This window comes from Canis aureus, chromosome 14 (genome assembly GCF_053574225.1).
Source record: "Canis aureus isolate CA01 chromosome 14, VMU_Caureus_v.1.0, whole genome shotgun sequence".
Lineage (NCBI taxonomy): Eukaryota > Metazoa > Chordata > Mammalia > Carnivora > Canidae > Canis > Canis aureus.
This window is the reverse complement of record NC_135624.1, coordinates 23012241-23040086: the sequence shown is the minus strand read 5'-3', so window position 1 is coordinate 23040086 and position 27846 is coordinate 23012241. Positions and strand designations below refer to the sequence as shown.

General features: G+C 38.2%; 1 long non-coding RNA gene across 1 annotated transcript; it reads left to right on the top strand.

Annotated features, from left to right (window-relative positions):
• The first annotated feature begins 446 nt into the window (after nt 1-446).
• LOC144283251 (uncharacterized) lies at nt 447-20496 on the top strand. Its single transcript, XR_013351683.1, has 3 exons — nt 447-1080; nt 17954-18100; nt 19650-20496. It is a non-coding gene; the product is annotated as an uncharacterized LOC144283251 (long non-coding RNA).
• The last annotated feature ends 7350 nt before the right edge of the window (nt 20497-27846 follow it).

Below are 27846 nucleotides of genomic sequence, written 5' to 3'. Positions count from 1 at the left end.
AAAAAAAACTAAACCATGATGGAAATTATACATAGGTTAAATTTTAAAAAGACAAATTCTTCCTCTGGTGTCTTTAGTAAATTTGAGATTTCCCAATTTTCTAGCCAGTGCTTGAATGTTCTCACTCTCATAAAGTGTGTTTGGGTACATATTAGTAATTCTCTTCATAACTGAAAAACCATCAATTATATGCTGCACAGATTTATAAAAACCACCAGCAAAACCACAGTTCTTCATAGGAAAAAATGCTCATCCAGAGTTTATTTCAACAAAGGTGGCAGTAAACAATACAGAATCATTTTCTCCATTCTTTTTCAATGCATGTGTCTTCTTGGCATGTTGCAAGTTTATGTTATTTCAGTTGTCCTAGTAATTCCTTATGTTTGCTTAAGAACTGCCTAATGTTTATCACTAAGTATAGGTTACTGTGTTGAGTGGATATGCTTTATTTTTATTCTGATGTAATTTAAAAATAGAACAAGTAAGTAAAAGATAATGGTTAGAAGCCAAGGTTCTCTAAAAACTGGATAATACCTTGCAATGGTATTTGCACTGTATGGGAGAATTGAATCAACTACACTCATTCATTTCATAATAATCTCCAGTTAGGACATAGACTGTCCACTATATTCTGAGGTTCACAAGTAACCAGGGAGTTCACAAAAAACAAGAGTGTATTTACATAACTGAATCAAAGTTCTGGGTTACAGGGTGCAATGTGTTGTAGTGTTAGCTACCCTCACCTTGGTGGCTGTGAAATGGAGTTGTTTATATCTAGTTCACCTTTCTACCAGAAAATGACAACAAGATATGGGCAAAATACAAAAAATTAACTGTAGACATCAGAAAAATGCCAAGATGGTCAATACTTGGAGGAGTAAAGATTACAAAGCAAGGGGAAATGCATTGACATGAGCCCCAGATCTCTACCACTTTTTTTCCTGAGGTATTTACTCATTTGTTGGCAGTAGAGCCTGAAGTCTAAGCAGAAAATGGCAGCTAAACATCTTCAACCTTCAGTGATTGATACGAAGATTGTGAAGACAATCCATGTAAACACTTAGCAGAGTTTGGAACATGGTAGGTACTCAATACATGTGTAACAGTACTAAAATAAACACACAGAGGGTCTTCTATGTTCCCATGTCTTCTCTCTTTGCCTTCCCACCCACTTTGTTACGTGTTTGCTATCTAATGCCCTCATCCCCATGGACTTTGACTATCTGATAAACCACAAAGCTTCCAAAAACTGAGCTCTTGGAAAACACAGTTCTGGTGGGTATTGTGATAGTACCAAGAATCATAAGGACAGATGACATGGAGCATCTTTTCATATGCTATTTTACATGTCTGTATCTTCTTTGGTGAGGTGTTATGGTTCAGTTTTAATAACGACTGCCACTGACAATATCTTTTTTAATATCTTTGGCAATATTCTAGTTAGGTATTGTTATAGCCTTAACTTAAGACAGTTATTGTTCATAGACATGGCTTTGATGATACTTATGACTCCGGAAATGTTACTTCACCTAATGTTTTAGCCTCCTCATCATTAAGATAAGAATAATAATACCCACTTCACAGGATTTCTTTTAAGATTAAATATGATGCATGTAATATCTGCACAGGTATTAGCACATAATAAACACTCAATAAGCACTATTATGATGATTATTGTATGTGAGATACTGAGGGTTTGGGGGGAAGTCAATGATAACCCAATTACACAGTTTCTATGTGTCAGAATTGCAAATCCAACACTCTCTGATTCCAGGATCTGTAAGCTTAATTACTACGCTGTAATTACCATATTGTAAAAATCCAGAGTTCTAGGACAGTGCCAACAAGCATACCAAATTTTGTGTAGGGGGTTAAATGGTGGCTTCAAAAGATATGTTCATTTCATAATCCCCAGAATCTGTGACTATTACCTTATTTGGAGAAGAGGTCTTTGCAGATATAATTAAAGATCCTGAGATGAAGCAATCCTGTGTTATCTGAGTGGTCCCCAAATCCAATGATATATGTCAGTATAAGAATGAGTCAGAGGGAGATTGGACACACACACACACACACACGCGCGCGCGCGCGCGAAAGCCATGTCATGGCAGAGACAAAAACTGGAGTGATGGAATCACAAGCCAAGGAACACTGACAGCTACCAGAATCTGGAAGAGTCTTTCCTGGAGCCTCTGGTGGGAACATGGCCCTAACAACATCTTGATTTCAGATTTCTGGACTCCAGAACAATGACAGAATAACTTCTGGTAATTTGTTATGACAGCGCTAGGAAACTAATATACCTTGCTTCAAGACTGATGTAAATTTAAATTTAAAAGTCACTTATTTACCTCAAGTCCCACTTCCATAATCTTGCCTAATAGACCTACTTTATACCAGCTTCATTTTCTCTCAACTTCTTTGTCAGTGTAACTAGTAACTTAATAATATTTTCCTTGATTTTTAGCTTATATGGGTCACAGAATTTGAAATTCAATTTTCTTTTCTTTTCTCATTTCTTCATGGTTAGTTTGTCTCTCCAACCGGGATGCAGGTTCCCCTGAGTTGGAATTCTCTAGCAATTTGTTTATATCTCATTCACATCATGATAAAGAAGCTAGGTCTCATCAACCCTCAATAAACACCTATTTATTGACTGAATTGTGATTGGTCAAATAAATGAGAGACTAAGAACTTCCATAAATATAAGAACAATGGGCTATTTAGGAAGTAGTAGAGACTTCAAAGTCAAACACCCCCAAGTTTCCATCTTGTTTCAGCCAGTTACTAACTTTGTGATGTGGTGGGAGTTAGTTACACACTGAATTTCAAATTCCTTATCCATAAACAATCATATATACTACTCTCCAACCTGGCTGAGGCAATTGAAACAGTGTAATGCACAGATATTGGTTGTTTTGTCCTTCCCTGTATACATTCATACCATCTTACAGTAATGGCACCTAATTTTGTCCCATTAGTTAAGGCCTCCACTTAATGATAGCCAAGGCATCATCTGCTTCTGGTCAATTGATAGTCATGTGTGCCAGAACAGGCTTTCAGACTTTCTTCTTGGAATTTAAATCTCGAAACCAGTGTCTGAAAATGAGGTTCAGGTTAACCTCCTAATGCATGAGCCCTAAGATAATCCATCATTTCTTAAGATCAAGAACACAGGAACCTTATAAGGGATGGGAGCTTCATTGGTTCCTGTCCTTTCTGATATCTGGCTCTTTATTTTTTTCTTCAATCATATGATTCATTTTATAGAACTGAATTTCCTATAAGTTTCCTTTGTGCTTACATTTATCAGAGGATTCAGTTTTTGTGCTTTTATTTTTTGATTTTTAAAGGATTTTATTTATTTTTTCGTGAAAGACACACACACACAGAGGCAGAGACACAGGCAGAGGGAGAAGTAGGCTCCATGCAGGGAGCCTGATGCAGGACTCAATCCCAGGACCCCGGGATCACAGCCTGAGCCAAAGGCCAACACTGAACCACTGAGCCACCCAGGTGCCCCAGTTATTATGCTTTTAACCAAAGATTCCTAAACAACACATTTTTTCCAGTGACCAGGGCAATACATTGAGCCAATATGTAGCAGCAATTACTACCAGTGACATTGAGCGCAGAGTCACATGCAAAATAGACCGGCTGGTATAACTTCCAATTGGTATTTTCTTCCTCTCTGTCTCTCCTGGAGGTGATTTTGTGTTCCAAGGGACATTTGGCAATGTCTGGAGACATTTTTGGTTGTCACAGCTGGGGAGCTGCTACTAGGCCTCTGGTGGGTAGAGACCAGGAATGCTGCTAAACCTCCTACGATGTAGGCCCCACAACAAAGAATTATCTGGTTTAAAATGTCAATAGGGCCAAGATTGAGAAACCCTGCTTCAGAGGAAGCGGGACAGCACACTGTAATTTCCAAGGAGTAAGTGGCATTATTTAGACTAATTAATCCTTGTGTTTAGAATCAGTTAATTTACTCCTGGAGGAAAAAAAAAGAGAATCAAGACAGTGATTACCACGAAGTTAAGAAGATTTCAAATTCTTTCTCAGCAATGTGCCTACCAACATCTGATCACGGCACTTAAAAGTAATTCGATGTCCTGGTCTTTTTGATGATTTCTTTGAAATGTATAATCGGCAGTATCTTTCCTCTTTTCCTTAGCTCTATGTCCTCCATTTCCTTAAAGAAACCTCTCCTCCTTGAATGTGCTCCCACACATATTTAATGAGTCTCTGGCACCAATTGTTCTTCCTTTGGGAATGACCTAATCAACAAAATCAGTCTATATAACCCCCCCCCACCCACCCCCACCCCCCCACCCCCCCCCCCTCCCCCGGCCATAAGAGGGAGGGTGCATGTTTCAGGGAAAACCAATTAGAGTCTTTGCCAACCAAATGTTCTTTTTACATCCAAGTAATCTGTTCTCTATTTCCCTTTCTCTGTCACTGTATTGCCCATCAGCATTACATGGTTTTAATAATGATGATGATAATGAGATGAACTTCAAGACGGGTTACAAAGTGAAGAAATAATTAGAGGAAAAAAAATAAGACCCTCACTTTGGAAGGGAACGATTTTGGCTTGTATGATAAAGGAGCTTAAGTCATTCAGCTGGGATTGGTAAGAAAGGGACATTTTTAAAAATGAGCTTCAGACACAAATTCTAATTCTTGCCATGGGGTGAAAAACATTTTATATTTTGAGTCTTCTTGCTTCAGGATTTTTTTCTAATATGTGCTTTGTTATTGGAAAGCTATAATGATTTTAAAAAGAAAGAAAGAAAGCTACAGTAATCTACAATTTCATGATTACTCATAAGGACTCTTGAAGGGCTGTCCCTACTGGGTTTCACAAAATTGTGAGTTTTAAATGATCCACTCAATAGAGAAACACTAAGCAAAATGGCAGGATGAAAATAGCTTCAAATAAGTTCCCAGTGCTAGGAACATCTCCCACTGAATATTTTCATTGCTAGGATATTTACTGCCTTGACTCTCCTTAAAGTATAACTATAAACTCATTTTAATTACCTCAAAAAAAAAATCCAGACTTGCAAAATGTTTGGTTATTTTCTGAGCTAACTACATCCAAATGAACATTTATTTTAACTAAAAAGATCTTTCCCCTCATGGTGTTCTGCTGCAAATGTAGGAATGAAAGAAAATAGACCCCCATTTCCTGTCATTGTTAATGACAATGAGAAAAGAATACTTCCTGGATATTAGAGCTCATTAGAGCCGCTTAATCTGTGATAATGTGGGGATTATCCATATAGTTCTCCACCTCTGTAAGTAGGAAACAGCTAGATCATTTGTAGACAGTCTTTGCTGAAAGGTGTGGTGGGAAGAGGAAGGTGGAACTCACTTGTTATCTCTACCTGCCACTCACTAGTTGATCTTGGGAAGTACTAAAGCTCTCTGAACCTGCTTCCTCATCTATAAATTGTAATGTCCATCCGGTTTTCAGCCTACTGTTGTTGGCAAGTTCAAAATGAAATATAATGTTTGTGAAAACTCTTTGAAAAGCTGTACCAAGGTAAATTGCTATAAATACTAACAGCCCTGGGTGAAAAGAGAACTTTTCTATGTGAATGGTTAATGAATCTCTTTTCACTGAATCACATTTCAATTACTGCAGTCTAATCACTCTCTGATGAAAAATAACAACTGAATTATTGTCTTGTATGTGTGTAGACTGACCAATCAAATTACCACTGGGATATTCTAATTTTCAGTGAATTCTAGTTTTCATTTTCTGCTATATCATGTTTCTGGATCCAAAAATCCCAGGGCCACTCCTAAATCTGTCACCTACTAGACATAGAACATGACATAAATCAATTAAGGCCTCATGAATGCATATGGGAATGGTATATAGAATGTATGGAGTGTTGCAAGGAGGCTCTAATTATATAAAGAATGTAAAGTGTTACCATAATAATGAGCACTGAGTTCCTGTTAGGGTTTTGAAGAAATACTGCCTGCATACTTAGAATTCTCTCCAAGTCTATTTTCTTCAACTTCCCTGTGTAGAGATGGTTCAAATACCACAATTCTATGAATGGACAATAATCAAATGATGAATAACATGGATGACAGTTTTGTGGTGTCTAAAAAAAAATCAATCAATACAAACTTTCTTACTAAACTTCTAATATTTGTTCCGATTGATTGTTTTCCATTTGAAATTCCTGTCTAACTGAAAGTCTGGTTCTACTACCAGAACCCACAGTTAATTGAGCATATAACAATAGTAAGCAAGTACCCCCAAAATTTATTTCTTTAGCTAGGAAAGAAATGCCACAAATGCCCACCACAGATGACTATATCCAAGCATTGTTCCTTCATGTCTTGTAGAATCAGACTAAGACTAATGGCTGAGGCTCAAAAAACCCACTCTCTCTGTGGAAAGCTCTATTTTGGTTGGGCCTGGGTTTCAACTGCACAATATTTAGCTTTGTTTTACTAACCATATGTTATCTGTTGCCAAGCTCTCTCTTGAGTCCTCCCACAGTCGTATGAGTGCTTCTCTTAATGGTAAACCAGCACCATCAATGCAAGCACACCAATAATTCCACAGCCAGCACTGGATCTTAGCACTCTAAAGAGAAGAAATCAATGGGTCTTCAAAATATAACTTTCTCACCCATAGTTTTTTTTTAAAAGATTTATTTATTTATTCATGATAGACACACAAACACAGAGAGAGAGAGAGAGAGAGAGAGAAGCAGGCTCCAGGCCAGGAGCCCGACAGGACTCCTGGATTGTGCCCTGGGCCAAAGGCAAGCGCTAAACCGCTGAGCCACCCAGGGATCCCCCACCCATAGAGTTTTTAACCAACACTATTTTGTCTACATGGGCCACTAAAGCAAGTAGATTGAGCATAACTCTATTTTTGCGCTTCTGTGTGATTGTGATCAAATTAATATCAGAGACAAAAAAAAGTGATTTTTTTTTTTTTTTTTTTTTTTTGTCAAAGGACAGTAAGATGATACTGACATTTTGGGCTTGACTACAGTGGTAACATTTGGGATTTTTTATTTTTTCAAAAAAATTTTTTAAGATTTTATTTATTTATTCATGAGAGAGACACGGAGAGAGGCAGAGACACAGGCAGAGGGAGAAGCAGGCTCCATGCAGGGAGCCTGATGTGGGACTCAATCCCAGGTCTCCAAGATCAAGCCCTGGGCCGAAGGTGGCGCTAAACCGCTGAGCCACCCTGGCGTCCCTAATTTTTCAAATGATCACAGAACAATCATTCCCCATAATGTAGAGAAACCTGATCGTGTTTACTACACCTGACACTCAGATACTTGCCAAGTAAGGATCCAGATCAAAGTAAAAACCGACATTGTTATCTTTATGTGTTCCTAGCAAAAATATTTTATGCTTTTAAGATTTTTAAGGAAAATTTAAAAGTAAGAGTATATCTGATTTAGTACCTTCTATCTTTTTTTATTCTTCCCCCACGTGAGCATGGTGCATGGTTATATGATCACCATAATATTTCTCTCACAATTGCAAGATAAGTACTACCCCACATACACACACACACATTCCTCTTCCTCTCAAAACCCAGCACAAGCCTGCATTTACTCAAACTCAATATCTCTAACATTTAGATATAATTTACATAAAGTGAAATAAACAGATCTTAAAAGTACAGTTTCATCAGTTTTGGTAAATGCAGACACGCATGTATCCCAAACCTCTACCGAGATATGGAATGTTTCCATCATCCCTGAAGTTCTCCTCATGCCTGTTCCCACACTTCCTCCCCACTCATACACAAAAGCAGCCACTGCTCTGGCTTCTGTCATTGTGGATTAGTTTTACCTCTTCCAGGATTTCATGTAAATGTAATCCTACAGTAACCAAGAAGTAAGTAGGAACTCTGTTTGCATCTTGTTTCTTTCACTCAGCCTAATGTTCTTGAAATTCACATTAGGTGTATTAGAGGTTCTTTTTTCTTGCTAAGTACTTTTCCATTATATGAATATTCTACAGCTTGTTTACCTATCTTCCTGATGATGGACCAATGAGGTGTTATGAATAAAGCCGCTGTAAACAGTCTTATACCAGACTTAGTGGACATATGCTTTTATTTCCCTTGGATCAATACTTAGAAATTGATTTGCTGTGGGGCAGCACTGGTGGCTCAGTTGGTTAAGTGTCTGACTCTCAGTTTCAGCTCAGGTCATGATCTCAGGGTCCTAAGATTGAGCTCTGCCTTAGGCTCACTTGGCACAGTTGGCTTGTCCCTCTCCCTCCCACTTGGCTCCCCTATCCTGCCCCCACCACTCGCATGCTCTCTCTCTCAAAGAAATAAAATATTTTAAAAAATAGAAAAGAAATCCATTAGCTGCATCAGAGTAAATGCAGGTTTAACTGCTACAGTTAAATGGTTTTATTAAGAAAGCCAGTTTTTCAATTTATGTAATAATATATATAAATATTTATATAGTGACATGTCTCCTTAAGTTATGTATGCTGTATATACTATATATACTCATACGTATTAAATACATATTATTAAACATATATATTTATAATATTTATAGTATATAAGAAAATATATAAAAATACATACATAGTGATATGTCTCTTCTAGTCCTCGTCTTCTGCTAAGCTTTATATATATATATTTTATATTTATAACATATAAATATGTATTTTATACAAAGTGATATATATTTTTTATATATAAAATAATATATATATTTATAATAGTAAGAGGTATATATAGGGGTGCAAGGTTAAAGAATCTTTATTTTAACAAGTACAGCTGGGATGTGTTCCCAATTTGAGAAACAGTGCTCTCCAGGTCACAAGAGGAAGCTTAACATATAAGAGGCCCCACTTTATTCAGCAATTTATTCCTGCTCAAAACCTCTTTTATTCCATCTTAAAGTGAAATCCTTTCTGATCTGTGTCAAGTACAAATTAGAGTCCACATAGATATATGATACAACCACTACTGGAGCAGGAGATGTCAGAAAGAGAATTTATGTTATGAGTACCATTAGTGAAACATTTACTATTCCTTGGCACTATGCTAAACACTTCTGATGTGTAGTTATTGCTATTATATTTAAGACTTATAACAATCCTAGTGGCTATCATGTTCACATTTTAAAGATGAAAAAACCAAGTTCACAGAGATTAGTAGTGTTGAAATAAATTTTGAGGCTCAAGATGGAGTCACTCCTGCCCAGGGTGCCTCTTTTTTGGTTCCAGGACCCAATTCCAATATGAGAGTGTTTCCCCACACACACACACACAACACTAGGTAATTCTTACATACTAGCAGGGTAACCAAGAATTCAACTCAATTCTAACACTACTTTCCAGAGATAGCATCAGATTTCACAGGTTATAGGTTCAATCCAACAAGACCACCCCCATACCCCACTTCAGACACCAGTCACAAGCCTCAGCTGTTACCCGTGCTTCTGACCAACCAGCTGCAGAGGAGAAGTTCCAATGACTTCATCCTTAGGTTCTTTCAATTTGCCACAGTGGGCCACAGAACTCAGGGGAACACTAACATATGTTTACCAGTTTATTAAAATATGCTAAAGGAGACAATCAACAGCCACATAAGAGATACACAGGGTGAGGTATGAAAAAAGGACTAGGAGCTTCCACATTCTCTCCAGGTGTGCTGCTCTCCCCCAGTGTTCACCAACCTGGAAGCTCTTGGAACCCAGTCCATTTGGGTTCTTCTTCTTTCTTCTTCTTTCTTCTTCTTCTTCTTCTTCTTCTTCTTCTTCTTCTTCTTCTTCTTCTTCTTCTTTTTTTCTTCTTTCTTCTTCTTCTTCTTCTTCTTCTTCTTCTTCTTCTTCTTCTTCTTCTTTTCTTCTTTCTTCTTCTTCTTCTTCTTCTTCTTCTTCTTCTTCTTCTTCTTCCTTCTTCTTCTTCTTTCTTTTCTTCTTCCTTCTTCTTCTTCTTCTTCTTCTTCTTCTTCTTCTTCTTCTTCTTCTTCTTCTAAAAAGATTTTACTTATTCATGAGGAACATATAGAGAGAGGCAGAGACATAGGCAGAGGGAGAAGCAGGCTCCATGCAGGAAGCCCAATGTGGGATTCAATCCTGGATCCCAGGATCATGACCTGAGCCAAAGGCAGATACCCAACCACTGAGCCACCCAGGTGCCCCTTCATTTGGGTTCTTATGGTGAATGCATAATATAGTCATCATTGACTAAATCACTGGGCACTGGTTGATTCCACCTCCAGCTGCTCTCCCCTCCCCAGAGTTCAGGGTCCTCTGAATGACCAAATATATATTTCTTACAAATCATAATTTCACAGTGCCACATCAACAAACCAAAACTTAGATAACTTTCCTGTCCGAGTAAATTCTCTGCTTGACCCAAAAGTGCAATATATATCAAGTTGGCCAATCCCTAAACACCAAGCCAACTCTGGGCCTTTTTACCCAAACAAGGTTGACTCCATTGCCTCAGCCAACAATATATTTTCCTTTTTCTCTTCTTTATTGTTTATTCTCTATCCTATAAAATCTTTCTGACTTCCCCATTTTGTAGCTCTCTAAAAGGAGATTATCCACTTCATGAAGTACTAAGTAAAGTTTGTTTGTATTACCTAAGCTGTCTTCTTTAATAATTTTTTAACAGAAGTGACTTAAGTTAGTTTTATTTTTTTCGTTGTTTCTAATCTTTCAGTGTTTTATTTTTTGTTTTTTTAAATTTAAATTCAATTAGCCAACATATAGTACATCATTAATTTCAGATGTAGTGTTCAATAATTCATCAGTTTTAAAATAAAGATTTGAATCCAGATTAGTCTGATTGAAAAGAACGTGTTTGTAATCTTTGAGATATATTGTTCCTCAAAAATCTAAAGGTTTATGTATGAAGTAACCAGGCCCAATTTTGCTTTTGTCTAAGATTTAACTCACTTTTGTGAGAAAAATATATTCATGACAATTCCTTACATGAGAATCCACGTTTATTCTCATTTAATCTGAAAACGACTCTGAAAGATAGATTTAAAAATGACATTTCTTCTTGAATTTACAAACAAGGACACTGAGACTTGGAAGGGCTGAATTATCACCCAAACATTCACAGGCTTGCATGTGGTTGATATGGGACTGAATTAGATTTTCCCAGCTTGAAGACCTCTTGTCTTTCAACTATACCATCAACCATCCTAAGTTTGATTTTGTGCTTCTCCATCCGGTGGGTACAACTCAACCTCTCCAAATTGCTCTCAGGACCAATACATAACATATTGGAGAGCACTTAGTTGAGGATGTGACATGCCACTAGAGATGCTCTCAAATTATGAGTGAAATCTGAACCCAAGTGGCTGAAGGACAATAGGACAGAGTAATATTTAAGTGCTCTCAAATGAAAAGTTCCAGTTTTCTCTATTTCCTGATTAAAGTAATAATCAGAAAACCTTTCTTCAATTTATTTTGGGAACTCTTTTTTATTTGAAATTTATTCTTATTTGTTTTAATTATAAGTCCTTTACCTTTCTGCCTTAAGTAATCAGCTCAAGTGCATTCTTTTTCTTTCTTTCTTTATTTTATTTATTTATTTATTTATTTTTTATTCCTTTTCTTTAAAGCTTGAAGCTTTAGTTTGGTGTTTCTGAGGATTAATAATTCTGAATTCTGCTGCCCAAAATTATATATAAAGAAGACATAAGTAAACAGGCCAAAGTCCAACGTCCATCCTTTTTTTTTTTTTTTAATAAATCTCTCAATTTGTTTGTTTGCTCAGATCAACTTTCTTCAGATGCTATAAAACAAGAACAAAAAATCCAAGCAATTAATGGTTTGGTTTGGCTGGTTTCATATGATTAGTCAAGGCTTTACTATACTTAACAGATAGAGGACAAAGGGTAACATTTCAAGAAATGGTTCACTGACATTACATGTGTTTTAACTTGGAGAATCCTGTTTTGAATTTTAACATGTTCAGATTCCCAGACTTGAGTTGTTTCGAAAGCTCAGAGTAATGTTCGCAAAGGCAAAACCCACCTAGAGACTATGCAGTTGCTTTGACTTTGGAAAGCAAACTAATTGATTTGGGATCTAAAACCTCAAAAGTTTCACTTGGATCCATTGTGTATCTGAGTTCTAGGAATCTTCTACTGCTAGGTCCAAAGGCCAGGAATGAATGGGTGCTGGTTCCTCTGTAGACAAACCATACATTGGCTGAACAGCAGGAAACTGTTCTGTGGAGACTTAGTGAAAGAAAAGGAAGGGAGGGACAGAAGGCAAGAAGGGGAAAAAAAAAAGGAAAAAAATCTCAAGAACTAAAGGAAGGAAAATATTGTTTAAAAGTTTTTTATGTATAACTTCTAGTACTTGAAATAACACTGATTTCTAATATTTTTCAAAGGGACTTCACAAACTAGAGCAGCTATTCTTAAAGTGTTATACCAAGACCAGCAACATCATGTAGGAACTAGTTAGAGATACGAGTTTTCACTTCCCATCCCAGGTGTACTGAATTAGGGACTCCAGGGGTGGAGCCTGAGACTATGATTTGATAAGCCCTCCAGATATGATTCTGGTGTACCTAAAAGTTTGAGAACCACTGAACTAGATAATTAGTTATAACTAGATAGTTATAAGGTCATAAGGAGTGTTACATCCAAGGTGTTAACTAGGACCACTGGAAAATTCTACTTGTCATGCTGGAATAATATTTTCTGGCAGGAGTTACTCCATTTGTTGAGACACAAGCAAAACTAAGTGCAGGTACTTAGGTAACTTAGAAGATGTCAGGTTTAAATGGGGTTAATGCTAGAAGTACAGTATTAGTGACCGAATTCTAATCAAAGCAAACAACACAAGGAATCAAATGAGCAATCACAAGCATAACAAAAACAAATATCTGACAAAAAAGACGTGATTGGAAACTAAGGTTTCTGTACGGTCATCACAGACCACTCACCTGGGCACAGACTTGTATCCGACAGACTTCCTATGGAGGCCTAATTCCCCACTCCACATTTTCTTCCTCACCATGGTAGACAAGCCCCAACCAGTCTTGACAAACATGGCCCTGCAACGCAAGGTCTGATTTTGTCACAAACCTTCCTAGATGTAGCAGTTCTGGCTGCAAAAATCAGTGGCCCTCCTCAGAGGAGTTTACAAGCCATGCACTGTGTTTCAGCCAGGATGCTTTTGACCTGCCCTGACTTTGAAGGCCCCAAAGGGTACTCAATTTACATATCTGTCAAAATGACCACGTGATCTGATTTTACCTAAGCTTCACCAAACTAGATGGTCCTTATGAGATCATATTGTAAACAATATCCTAAATTTCTTACCCCAATCCGCATCACACGTACCCCTAGTCTCCTGAAAATTCTGTGCTATCCCTACCCACCTCTTATTGGCTATGTCTAGAAATTCACATGTATATTTGGCATATCTTCCCCTGTTCCACCCCTCCCTTACTACAACCAAAATCTATTGCCACTGCGCTGGATCATGTCTATGAACATTTTGTTTCCCGAAGTCCCCAGGCTTGTAAACCCCCTAGGTGCCTTTTGGGCAGATTTGCACATAGGGAACATAAGCCTAAAAGTGACAAGTGACGTTCTGGAAGCACTAGAGACATACCAGTGGTGGGGTTTGGGGAAAGGAGGAGCGGGGAGGAGAAGCAATGGAGGATGGCATCAGTGGAGATAAAGCAAATCAAGTGAGGCACATAGGAACCCTAGCAGGAATTAAAAGAACACAGAGTTCAAAGAACCAGGGGAACCTGTGCCCTGAAAAGGAAGAGCCAAGACAGTTTTAAGAGAGTTGAAATGACTGGTCAATAAAAGCAATGGACTGCAAAAAAAATCCAAGCGGTATTATGTTTGGGAAATAGGAAGACTATCGGATTTAATGACAGCATGTATGTGATTAATCTGCAAAAGTACTTTTTGACGAACGGTGGGATGGTGGAGGGTAGCAGAAATTGGTATTTAGTGTACAAAAGAGTGAAGGAGAAGTGGGAGAGAGGACAATGAGTCCACTCCACTGTTTCAGGAAGGATAGTGATGAGGGGAAGGAAGAAAGGAAAAGACAGGAAAGACTTGAATGTAAGAGATATTTAGAAATGTTTCCAGGTAGAGAAGGAAAAACTTTCAAGGAGGGTGGTTGAGGAAGCCAGAGCTGAGCATCTTTGCCCTTGCACCCCAGAAAGGAAAGAGGATGGGCATGGACCTGAGCAACAGTCCAGAGGCGTTGGGAGGGAAGCTGAGAGAGTTTGTGCCTGAAAGCCACAATTAATTTTCTCAGCATTATAAACATTCTGGGGGTCTTGGCACCAACGCACACTGGAAGCTAGGGAGTTGGCGGAAATTATTTTTTAAGACATTAGACCAAAGAAACTAATTGCCTGGCTCAATAAAACCACAAGGATCTGACAAATAACAAAATGATTAAGATGGGAGAGAGATAGGGAGAGATGGTTGGGGCAGGGGTGAGAAGAGAGACAGAAGAGAAACAGAGGGATGGAGGGAGAGAGAGATTCAGGGAACAGAAGGAGGAGGCAGGGTGCCGGAAGAAGCAGAAAAGGAGTAGAAAAGAAGGAAGCTAATGAGAGAAACAGATGCCATCACGGAGCATCGAAATGCCTCATTTTGTACTTAAGATTCCTAGAAAGGGGAACCTAAACAAAGCCTTAAACCTTTAAACGTTCTTGTTGACTAGCTGGCTTTCAACCAATGATGAATTCTAGGCTAGAGGTTTGGTAAAAGTTAATGCAAACCAGGGCAAAGATTTCGATCACAGAAGTAAGTATCTTCCCAGGCTGGAGGGCTGTGGAGCATTTCACAGGGGAAATCAGGAAAAATTCTGCTCAGAGCTGCAGTGCACATTATTTATAAAGGTCAGAGGGGAAAAACAATATAAGATATAATTTTCCTGTCTTCTGACTACAAATAAACCCAAGTACAGTGGCTTCATCATTCTGAGCAGATACTGGCAGTTGCTGTATCAGTGATTTGGTTTTCCTTTCACGTGCATTCTAGCCGAAAGCAGGCCCGGAGGTGGTCCTAGCCTGGTCCTAGCCTGGTTGACAGGACCTGCCTGCATGCAGAAGCTATACCAACTGCCTTGGATTTCACCCTCTGTCCAAGGTGAAGACTGTTCTTGCGGTGATTGCCCAGTGCCCCAAGTGGGCAACTGCTTTAATTTTCCCTTCGTCCAGAGCCTTAGCAAGAGCTTCCCTGAACTGTGATCTCTGACCTTGGAGAATCCTGGCAAGATTGTGACTCTCCCAACTCCCTGATATTTGGGCTTTTGTTCAGTGACTTGTAAAAGTGCTGGGAGCAGTTACAAATGCTGTTTGTATTTGCAAGATGGCTTGGTTCCATGGTTTTAAATACAGGGTTACTAAAATAAGTACCTTCGTAACCAGCAACATATTCTGAACGTATTATTGTGGTAAGGATTGGAGTCAGCATGGTATAGTCAAAGAATCAAACGAGATGGTTGTGGAGTCAGATATTTTTAGGTTTGAACCCACTTTCTAGCTATATGGCCTTAGGCAATTTACTCACAGTCTCTGGACCTCAGTTTCTGGTGTCCCTTAAATGTTACCAATAATAGTATCTACCTCAGAGAGTTGTTGTGAGGATATAAATCAAATAAAGGGTTTAAATATTATAGAGACTTGGATGGGGACACTTTGGGGAGTGCCTCCCCAAAATTCATGCCCATCTGGACACTCAGAATGTGGCCTTATCTGGAAACAGAGTCTTCGCAAGGCCCTGCTGTGTCAACTTTGATTTCAGGCTACCGGCCCCCAGAACTGTGAGAGATGTTGTTTTAAGCCTCCGACTTTGTGGTAATTTGTTTCAACAGCCCCAGGGAACCAGTACAAGTATATAGTGAGTGCGAAACACAAATTGCTCAGCATCAGGAGGGTCTTACTCTACGTCCTGGTAATTCATCTTGCAGCCCTTGGATTGGAAACTCACTCTGGTCCTACATTACTAGTATTGATCCCTCCAGTTCACAAACTCGGCCACTTATTCACCTTTCTTAGCAGCCTGCATTTTTTCTGTGAGCTCTGCCTTTGGCTCTGTAACCCCACTTATATGGCCCCGCCAATTCAACTCATTCATCCATTCAATAGAAATTAACTAAACACTATGGACCAGTTGGTCTATAAAGAACTCAGTATAAAGTAGTGAATAAAAACACAAAATCTCTCTTTTCAAAAAAAAAAAAAAAAGATGTACTTTCTTTTGAGAGGAGAAAAAATGACAAACAAGGAGATAGGTGAATATATAAAATATCTGATAGTATTGAATGCTGTGAAAAAAAAAGGCAGGATGTGGGTATGTAGAGCTGGGGCAGGATACACATCAGTGGGACAGAGAAGGTCTCTCTGACGAGGTGGTATTTTAATATTGACTTAGATTAAGCAAGAGAAGAATAAAGCGACACCTGGGGTGGGGGTGGGTAAAATGAAATAGGGGCTTACAGCCTCAAAAACCATAGGCTTGGGCTTTTGCACGGAATGATGTAAGAAACCAATGGAGGATCCAGGATAGAGGAGAAAATGATCTGCCTTATATTTTTAAAGGATCCCTTTAGTTACTGTTTAATAAACCAGCTATAAGAAGACAACTTGGAAGCAAGACTAGTTAGAATAGGTTTACTGCAGTAAGCCCAGGCTAAATGTAATTTTGCATTTCTTTCTGACTCTTTCTCCAGAGCAACAATAAAAGGCAGGTGGAAGTGAAAGCATTCATAAGTTACTAGAGTCTGTTTATGCCTTGCAGATAGCCAACTGGATTTTTTTTTTCTTAATGAACTGAGGTGATTTCTAAGAGAAATCAAGGAAAACTCCAAATAGGTTACTGAGCTAGGAAAGACCAAAAGGGAGGATATCTGGGGGTGGAGAAAGGAGGTAGATTAAATGTGCAGAATCCAGCAGGTGTGAATGCAGAATGGATGGATTCTCTGCCCCTCCCTGGCGTCATGACCCAGCTCTCAGCTGGTGAAATACAAAAGGTGTCAAGTAAAGTTAAGGAGACTCACCTACTTTCCAAAACCTGGGAAGTCTAACTGTGCCTTCCTAAAGCATATTGTCTTAAATATATTTTTAATATGTTAAAATTACATGATCATGTGGTTATTTATAACACCTCATACATGATGTTCCTCCCAAACAAAAGTACAACAGGCATCAGAGCACCTGGGTTTTCTTTCACTGCTGCTTCCTTCCTGCCTGAGTGCAGAAACTATATCAAGTAATGCTGATATAGGGGACCTCCTAAAACCCACCAGTCCAGACCTGGGTCTACAAAGATATCACTTGAGGAAGTGACAGGGCCAAGGTGTTGAGGATGAATCAGAGTCTCTTGGGTTGCCAACAAATTTTTTATCTGCTACTTTGAATCAATGGGTCTAACTCTTGTCCAGAGTTGCCAACTCCTTCTTCCAGACAAAGCAGTTCAGTATGAAGAACGTAGCAATTAAAAAGTAAAATATCACCAACTCTTTTGCGGGTAAGCTGGGGAGGGAGTGGGGAGGGAGGGGAATCTTGCAAAGCAAGATTTTTCACACCAACTCTGTCTTTAGTGGATGATTCCTTTAACCATGAGAAATTCTTTGGGTAAGCAGGGCTACCAGTACAAGGTCCTAAGTAGTAACCCTTTATGACTCCCTTTGCAAAAAAAAAAAAAAAAAAAAAAAAGTGGATAGAGAATAAGGAGACTGCTTAGAAACATATGTTCTTCAGGGAGTCTTGCAAGTCTTGCTCTAAACTCTGAGCCAACACAGCTGTGAGGGAGCAGAGGTCAAGACTTCACAGAAAAGCCAGATGCTGCAGTGAGCACATATTGTTTTACAGACATATGTGTATATGGATATGTGTGGTGTATAAATATATACATCGACATGTGTGTGTATACATTGGCAAACCCCCTCCCCACTTCCCATCCTTTTAGGTAAACTGAAGGAGGAAGGGAGGATTTCCTGTGAAAACAATGTGTAACCCCGCTCATCTGGTTAATGTGTTTGGCTGGATTCAACGTAACCAAATGAAAAGGAAGAATAGGAAAAAAAAAATTGGTGATAAGACAACTTCACAGAGGGTATGTGATCTGATTCAATTCAATTCCTAAGTACTATTTTTTGTATTGTTAGTACTAAGGGGTGAGGGGAGATGCAGAAATCATTAGCAAACCAGTCATCCACGTATAAGCAGTGTGACCTTGGTCCAGGCACTTCTCTGGTGAGATAACTTTGAGTGGGACCATCCCCTATTCTACCTTCCGATCCACTGGATCCTTTACAGAGACACCCACTGTATGACATGGGGCAAGGAGAAATGGGCTGGGATTTTAGTTCCAACTCTGTCACTAGTTTGCTGTTACTGAGACCACTTCATCTCCTCCCACTTCCTTAAAACTATCCACAGAAAGAAATGATTTCTTTATTGGAAAATAAGATGATTGGATTATAAAAAGGGTCACAAAATAACTGCCTATAAAAGAACCAAGTGGGTCCCAAGTATTCCAACAGGGAGTAAGGTACCTTTATATGAGAAGCTACTAATACAGCTACTTTCCACCATTGTCTCACTGCTGTCTTGTGGCAATATGGCCTGGTCTAATTTTTAAAGGAAGCTTGGCTATCTGTATTCCTATATGAGATTGAGCAAGTCCTAAAAACTGTATATGACAAACAAAATACATCTGAAAGCCCAGTCCTTGCCCACATGCTGCCAGTTTGTAACCTCAGGATCGGATGCTTATAGCATATCTTTTAGTTCAACAATGGGTGAGTGTCTGGCATGGCTGTTCCAAGAGTGCCCATTGTATCTCCTGCCACTGGCAGAAATTGTGCCTGAGAGACCTTAGTCCCTGAAGAGGGGCCTTCCAAGGGCTACTAGCTCCTTGGTCTAAAGCTCTTCTGAAACTAGGCTGCCTAATTTCAAATCCAAAGGAATCTCTAGGCTGCCTCAGCATATTCAAAAGCTATAAGCAAGGCAATAACACTGCCTAGAATTTTTAAGAGGACATTTCCTGACCTGGCCCATGAATCTTTTCTCAAAGTCTCTGACTCTATATCCACTTAAAAGAATCAAAGACTTTAGTTCTGGAGGCTACATTTGCCTCTGCAGCCCCGAAACCTAGAAATGATTCAGCAGCATTCAGATCCCAGAAGATCTAAACTTTTTGTGCATCAGTACTGAAAAATGAAGAAATTGAATCATTATAGAGTGTTCACCACACACTTGACCTGATTCAAGGAGCTTTCACATAACCCAAAGTGGGGAAACTACATCTGACATAAGTAAAAGTAAGTGCTATATTGCCACACAAAAGAATGGCTGGGTAGGGGTATACTTAAATATATGAAAGAGATAGATATCTCTAAGAAGTGGTCCTCAATTTTTTTTCTTTTTCCACTTAGTCTTGACCTATTATATGCTATACATACCTATCTTTACACACTTAACGCCTAGAGAGACAAACAGATATTGAAAAATGAATTATAAAGAGAAAAACAAACTTAATAGAATACTGGATTTCAGAGTATAAGTTAGTTTCATGGGATCGTGTAATCTAGCTTGAGTATGGGGGATTAGCTTAAAACATTCTTTCCTCTTCTTTTTCTTGGTTACTTATTCCCATACAGAGAAACTGGCCACCCAGCGAGAGGAGAAACCAAAGCAGTGTCCAGTTACTGAGAGATGGAGAGACACGCAATGGATTAAGAAAGAGAGAAAGTGTCATGAGCTAAGAATAGAGAGACAAGCATGGTCAAGATGAAGTGTGGTCTTCTAGGGCACGTCAAGACTTTATTTGAAAGTCAATAGGAAGCCACGAAAGGTTTTAAGCAGTTCTTAGTTTGTGATTTATTCCTTTTTACTCTGAGGAGATGTTCTCCATAGGCTCAGTGAGTGAAAGTAGTGGTTTGGTCAAGGATGATGACAATAAAAATGGAAAGAAGTGAGTGAATTTGAGAAATATTTAGATTTGCATTTTTTCTATCAGCAGAGACCAACCTAAAAACCATAGCGTGTGTTTTACAATGTGGGCAGCTTGGTTTCTCATACTATCATATTCCACATTCTTCCACATTTCCAGTGGATAATTTCCCCCCTATGGACTATTAAACAACTTAGTGGATGGTATGGTTACGGATATTAACATCGGATGGCCTGTGCAGACTATTCTATATTTAAGGACATTTTCTTCCATTTTTTACCTCCCCAGCTACTGATTAACTGGAACCCCTGAGGTAAAAAAAACTGAAGTGAGGGAGATGTCTTTTTCCTTTTTTGTTATACTTGGTTCAACATCAATAGCGTGGGTCCAATACCTTATAGAGTTTTATAATGATTTTCTAATTTTAATTTTCTCACAACACTGCCAATAAGGCCCAAAGTGAATATAATTTTGGAGAAAGTCAGGAGACAAACTGAAGAAACAGACATTTTTTTTCCATAATCAGAATCACTCCTCCACTTCAAAGCCCACCTCTTGTTTCAGAGTCATGCTTAGCTCACTTTTTACTTAGGATGAGTTCCTATGAGAGCTCTCAGCTATTCATGAATATAAGTTATATTTTTTAAAGATTTTAATTATTTATTAATGAGAGACAGAGAGAGAGAGAGAGAGAGTCAGTGACATAGGCAGAGGGAGAAGCAGGCTCCATGCAGGGAGCCTGAGCCTGATGCAGGACTTGATCCCAGGACCCTGGCAGACACTCAACCACTGAGCCACTCAGGCGTCCTGTGAATATAAGATTTTTGATAACACTGCCTCCTTCCTAGTTCCCTCTGATCCTTGGCAGGGTTAATGAGGTAGCCTCAAATGGAGTTTCTACTACTTCGATATGTGACTATTAGAAGCCCCTTATCTATTTTTAACATATATGCCTGTACAAAGGTGCTACATTTATACAATCAAGTTGAGTGTTGCATTTTATATTCAGTTCTATGTTGTAAAAGAAAAGTTGTGAAAAACTTTGAAATGAATCAAAAAGATTACTGTCTGACTCAGCTTTCAGATTATCTCAAACTTTTATTGCCCTATAAATTATGGAGAGCTTATAATAAAGGCAAAGCATTGCTTGCTGTCCATCAAAATGGAAATCATGTCCAGAGATATACAATTGATTGTTGCCCTATGGGTATCGAACAATTTTACCAGTTTTGCATCTATCTATAATTTTTTTGCTGTATTCTGAATGTTTATATATTTGCCAGTTCTTTGGATTCATCTTTGTACTCATTGTAACATTTTATTAATTAAAAAGTCAATTAAAATCTGTGACCTATTTTTATTTTATACATGTATGTGAGTAATTGTTTTACCATTAAAAGCTCTCCTTTAACAATAACTGTCCATTTTTACTTGTTACTACCACATAATGTTGACTTTGATTTGAATTCCAAATACTTTACGGTATCGGGCTAAAACCTAACAAAATTAAAGGTGTCAAGGAGCAGTAACATATGACAAAGAGTTCAAGGTAAGTGTCTTCCAATATATTGTTGAGTTAACTTGTTGTAAATCTATCTGCTACCCCCTGTCCCCAAATGTGTAAACTAGGGGTTGAGAAAACTTTTTCTATAAAGCGCAGACGGTAAATATATTTGGTTTTGTTGTCCATGTGATCTCTCTTACAACTATTCAACTCTGCCATTAGAGCACAAAAGAAGCCATAGACAATATGTAAAGAAATGAGTAGACCTTGGCCCAATAAAGCTTCATTTACAAAAACAGATAGGGAGCTGAGTTTGGGCTACACTAACTCTCGGATACCTATTTCATGAATTTTATGCTTGAAGAAGAAGTTATTTACTCTCTTTGCTGTTGGGAAGTCTTAAATATACTTTGGAGTAGAGTGAAACATTCCCAGTTTTACAAACTCCTCTAAAGAGTGTGATGATATAGGAAATGAAAGTAAATGACTGTGAGATCTCCTTCCTTTCCCCTTCCCCTCCTCCTCCTTCTTTTTTAGCATGGCACTCATACCTATTACACAACGACACTCTTTTCTTTCAACCTAAAATGCCCTGTTTCATTATGACCATGAATTAATAAGAGATTAAGAGATAAAAGGTAATAATGTTCTCTCCTTTCTTTATTATAAACATAGACATTGGCATCCACCCATACAATAATTGAATATTCATTACAGAAAGGAGGAATAAAGTAAAAGGGAGGAGAAGAAACATATCAAACAACTATAAATTTCTGAAAAAAGTCACCTCGTTTTTATGCCTCGGAAATAATACAATGAGTATTTTGTTATATATTTCTACAGTCCTTTTGTCAGGGTCCATGTTTCTTTAATATGTTTGTGAGATATTGTATATATAATTTTGTATATTTTTAAAAATTTATTTATTTATTTATGTGAGACAGAGAATGACCACAAGCAGTGGGAAGGAGCAGAGGGAGAAGGAGAAGCTGACTTTCTGCTGAGCAAGGAGCACAATGAGGGACTTGCTCCCAAGACCCCAAGATTATGACCTAAGCCAAAGGTAGATGCTTAACTGAGCCACTCAGTGCCCCATTTTTGTATATTTTTTTCAATAACAAGTATTTCCCATAGGTTTTCCATTGCATAATTTTACTTTATTTTTGATATAACAATGTAAAAAAACATAGGACATTTTATTATAAAGGTAATATACTCAAAAATATCCATTGCATAATTTTAGATGATATAATGTCCCTATTAGGTGGGTATACAATTTTTGTTTACTCTTCTCTTGTTCTTGAACATTAAAGTTTTTATCAATTTTTAGTTATCACAATATTGAGATGAATATATTATTATTCATTTTCATATTGTCTTTAATAGTTAAAGTGGAGTCTCTGCTCTAGAATTACTAAAGCCAAAGGCACACATATTTTACAATCATATGAACCAGCAAGATCAATATATGGTGCACAATTTTGCAATAGGGAAATCTAACATTTTTCAAATACATTATAATAATGTATGGATCTAGGGAGAAAAGTACAGAAAAATATAAAATGAAAAGTAAAGTATTCTTTCTTCCTGACCACTAGTCATGACCCAACAATAATGAGTCTTAACAATCTGTTGGATAGCTTTACGGGAATTTTAATGTTCATAGAAATATACACACAACATCCTTTCAAAAACCGCAATAAGATATGGTATACACAGTTCTTACACATTGATTAAATCATGAAGACATTTAGTACTCTCCTATTGAAAGAAATTCAGGTGAATGCCAACTTTTTGCTATTATAATAATGCTGCAATAAAAACCTTTGTTTACATTCCTTAGAAGATTCAACACAATATTGCTGGACCACAAGTTCCTGGAAGTCACTTACTTGGTCCAATTTAAGAGCAATTGCCAAATCACCCTCTGGAAAGGTTGCACCAATCTATATCCTAGGGGAGATATCTTAAATCATTTCAACAAAACAGTATTTATTGAGTCTCCAATTTGTGCAAGTTATTTTTTACTAGGCAGGAAACACAAAAGATGAATACGGTGTGGTCCCTCGGCTACAAGAGTAGGCACAGGCAAACTATGGCCTGCAGACTAAGTCCAGCCTGCCTCTTGTATTCCTAAATGTTGTTGCATACAGAAACCAGACCCATGTAGAACTTCTGACCTTCATAATATAATATATTTCTGTGTTTTGAGCCAGTACGTTTGTGCCAATAAGACACACCCGCTATAGGAAACTAATGGCAAGAATCGAGAGAAATAATGAATCAGTTACTGCTACTCCCTGTTATAGCTGAGTTGCATGTGTGTTAAGGGAACATAGGGCCTAAGCAATTATGTGGGAGGGAAAATTCTCCCAGTAAGGGATGTCATGTATTGTACTTCAGCATTTAGCAAACTTGCTTTATCATCCAAGGGAACTCCTCCACAATTCTTGCAAAATGGATCGAGCTGCTTGCTTTGAAATTTAAACTCTTTTAGGGAAGGGGGCCTTTTCTGACACAATCAACCTCATTCTGTTGAAGGCTTGCAAGCCAAGGGTACAACTAAGGAGAAATGAGAATGCCCACTATAAAACTGTTTTTGGAATGCCATCAACCCTGTTTATGAGGTCGAGTAATTTCCCTTTATTAATAAAGCAGAATGCTGAAATTATCTGAAATGAATAGAACTATGGACAAGCAAACTTCTAGGTTTGGCTTTTGTGAAGGAATATTTCATTCACTTACAAACTGTTGGTTTTCTTTGGAGAGACAAAGTGGAAAGGCAATAGTTAATACCAGAATGCCTGAAATAGCCGTTAATTTGGTTGAAAACAGAATATAATCCCAGCTCTCCCTCTGGCAGTCTCAACTTCAAGTTATTTCTAACAGAATAAATGAAAAAGGGGCACCTGGGTAGCTTAGTTGGTTTAGCACCCAACTCTTGATTTTGGCTCAGATCATGATCTCAGGGTCCTGGGATCAAGCCCCACGTCAGACTTTGTGCTGACATAGAGCCTGCTTAAGATTTTCTCTCTCCCTCTCCCTCAGTCCCTCTGCCCCCATCCCCTACTCACGTTCTCTCAAATAAATAAATAAATAAATAAATAAAAGATATTTCTTACATTTGTTCTTGGAAAAATATTCATGTGAAGTAACACATTGAGTACTTTTCTGATTTGAATCCAAACTCTCTCCGAGAAAGACCTCCTTCCAACCATGTACATCTTTCATATATTTGTAGGGTACAACCATTTCACTTAGTGGTTGTCTTTTGACTTGAGGTATCTATTTTGGCTAATAAAAATACAAGAATATTAACTTTTTTCTTCTTGCATTCCTGCTATAAAAAATGCTTGTTTTCCCTGAAGCACACCTTTGGACAAGTCAGGACATGTGGGAAATAGAAGCACAAAGAATAATACTTTCAGAGCTTTTCTTGCTATCCACGGAGTTCTAGCACAGATTCTTCCTAAAATATCTGGGTACCAACACCTCACCATTATCACCCTTAAAGGAATTTTTTTCACTCTCATTCTTCTCTTGAAAATACCTGCCCGGGATGCCTGGGTGGCTCAGTGGTTGAGCATCTGCCTTTGTCTCAGGTAATGATCCCGGGATCCCAGGATCGAGTCCCACATCAGGCTCCCTGGAAGGAGCCTACTTCTCCCTCTGCCTGTGTCTTTGCCTCTCTATCTCTCTGTCTCCATGAATAAATAAATAAAATCTGAAAGAAGAAGAAAGAAAGAAAGAAAGAAAGAAAGAAAGAAAGAAAGAAAGAAAGAAAGAAAATGTCTGCCCAAGTCCTAATACCTTCCTCAACAGCCTTATAACCTACAGTCTTCCTTCCATAATGTGTCATCCTACCTATTGTCTAGAGTTGAGGCATCCCAAATAAGAGTGGGTTCCCTAGGGCAATGTCTCAGGATTCCAGTGACCCAATCCTCAAACTACTGAATTTGCATAATATTTGTTAACATTTGCACTGCACCTGAGATAACTGGGCACCTCCTTTAAGCTCATGCACACATCCTCTTGTAAAGGATCTTAAACATGCTCTGTAACTAACTTGTATAATATGGCTCTAGAGTCTCCATGTATTTCTCACCATGTCAAAAATAGAGGGTTTTTACTATTATTTTTTCATCTGCCATTTGCACAGCCCAATGTAGAAGGTGACAGGAAAATCAGCCTCTCTTTCTACTTGAGTCCAATAACTCATCAAAACGTACCACAGGTCTGAAAGATTTACCTGTGTAATATATTTTAGTTGTGGGGCTTACACATGGTAAGTGCACAGGAAACATTCTTTCTGATTATTTTATCCTATTCTATAAATTCTTTAAAGTGAGAAAGGAGCTTCAGCATCTTCTCCATATGACATTTTTAGTTGTAAGAAATCCTTATTCCTGTGTAGCGGCATAACACAAATACAATGGAGATTCATTTCTTGTAACAATATATAAGTGTTTTGGATGGGCAGGTAGTACTCCACAGGATTCAAAGGCCTACAGTTATTCCATCCTGACACTAAGTTGTCAGATCAGGCCTCAGAATCTTCTACATTCACTAGGCAAGTGAAGAAGAGCAGGATAAAAAGGAATATCCACATCTCATCTTGGCCAGAGTCACGGCACATTTCTTGTACTCCTTTCCATTGGCAAGAACCTGGTATTACCTAGTTGCAAGGAAGACTGGAGAATCCAGTTCCTGGTGTACATCCACTTCCTAGCAACGTTACTAAATATTGAAGTCGAGGCCTCAATCACTGGTGATCAGTAAGTCTCTGCCATAGAATTCAACTTACATTTGATATAAGCATATTTATGTATATGCACACAAACACACATCTCACATAGGATCTTGCATATCTTTTCCCACCACATATCTCTATGGCAAAAAGGCAATGTGTTTTATTTTACAGGCAACATATAAAACCTTGAAGCTCATCCAAATCTATAATTATCTGATAAGCCCTTTTCCTCAATTCAGGATACAAAATATGTTCACATCTGTTGTAGATTCAATTACTGGCCTTGATTCTTCATGCCTTTGCCATATAACTTTTTGTTCCTAGGAGGAATATATTTTCCTGCTTCTTCCCTTTGAGCTCAGCTGTGTAACTTCTTTGGCTAATAGGATGTTAGAAAATATGACACAAGCAAGGGCTTAAAATGTACATGTGCATTTGAATATTCCCTCTGACACCACTTTTAAAGAACATGCCTCAGCTCGCATGAGGGTACAGAAGGCCGAGACACATGTAGAACAGGGCTGTCGCAACTGACACAAAATTCTGCAGTGAGAAGTAGAGTGGCCTGGCTGAGCTCAGCCCAGATCAGCTGCACTCTAGTGAGCTCATAAGTCCGGGAGGATGCTGATTGCTAAATGCTACCGAAATACCATGATTATTTGTTACACAACATTATTATGGCAAGGGCTAACTGATACAATGTATTTCAGTGTTAAATTTTTTGCTCAAGTGCCAATATTCTTATATTATCACAAAATCACTTTTCCCCCCCTTTCTGGAGGCGTTCTCCTCCCCTGAATTTTCCAACAACAGCTGGACTTGGATGGTTTAAATGGTGATTGCATAGGTGTTCTTCCAAATGCAGGTAATGAGAGAACTGGAGAGTGAGCAGCAGTCCACTACTATTGCTGCTTGCTGCCATTAGATTTTGCTATTGAAGACTGTCCAACATGATCCTACAAATCTTTGTGATATCATTGTTAGTGTAGATTCCCAAACTAACCATAAGATTCTTGAGGTTTGGGTTTTAAGAGTATTAATCTTTATTCATACCTACCTTCTTAGCCATTGTCCTCTCCAATCATACCCTCCAAGTCAATGTGGCTACAATTTCAACACATTGTGCTACAACTGGCATGCTTCCAGAACTTCTGAGCCCATGTTTGAGACCAGCGAAGACTCCCTATGCTCATTTTCCACCAGCCAAGTCAATTCCAAACTACCAGAGAGTTTCTAATAATCAGAAAGATCAAAGCAAAAGAGATACTGATACTTGTCTCCTCAAAGTCATTGTCATCTCTGAACATTTCATCCTGCCTTTTCCAAATTCCAGCTCTGATAAGCAAACAATATTTTGAGAATTGCATTTTTCAAACCAGAGAAGTTTTTTAATATCCTTTCTGCAATGCATTTATATATCTGCTCCAATTCCAGTGATTGCTCCATACTAATAAATCAGCTCCAAGCTACTGTGTTACCTCCATGAACAAAGGGCTGGCTAGTAGGATTTATAAAATTATATCCCATTTTCCACCACATTATATTTAGTATTCTGTTTCAAATATTAGTTAAGGGAAAACCATTCAGGAGAAAGAGCTATAACACAGGGGACTTAGGGTTTATTGAATATAAGGGCTTAAGGTATCACAC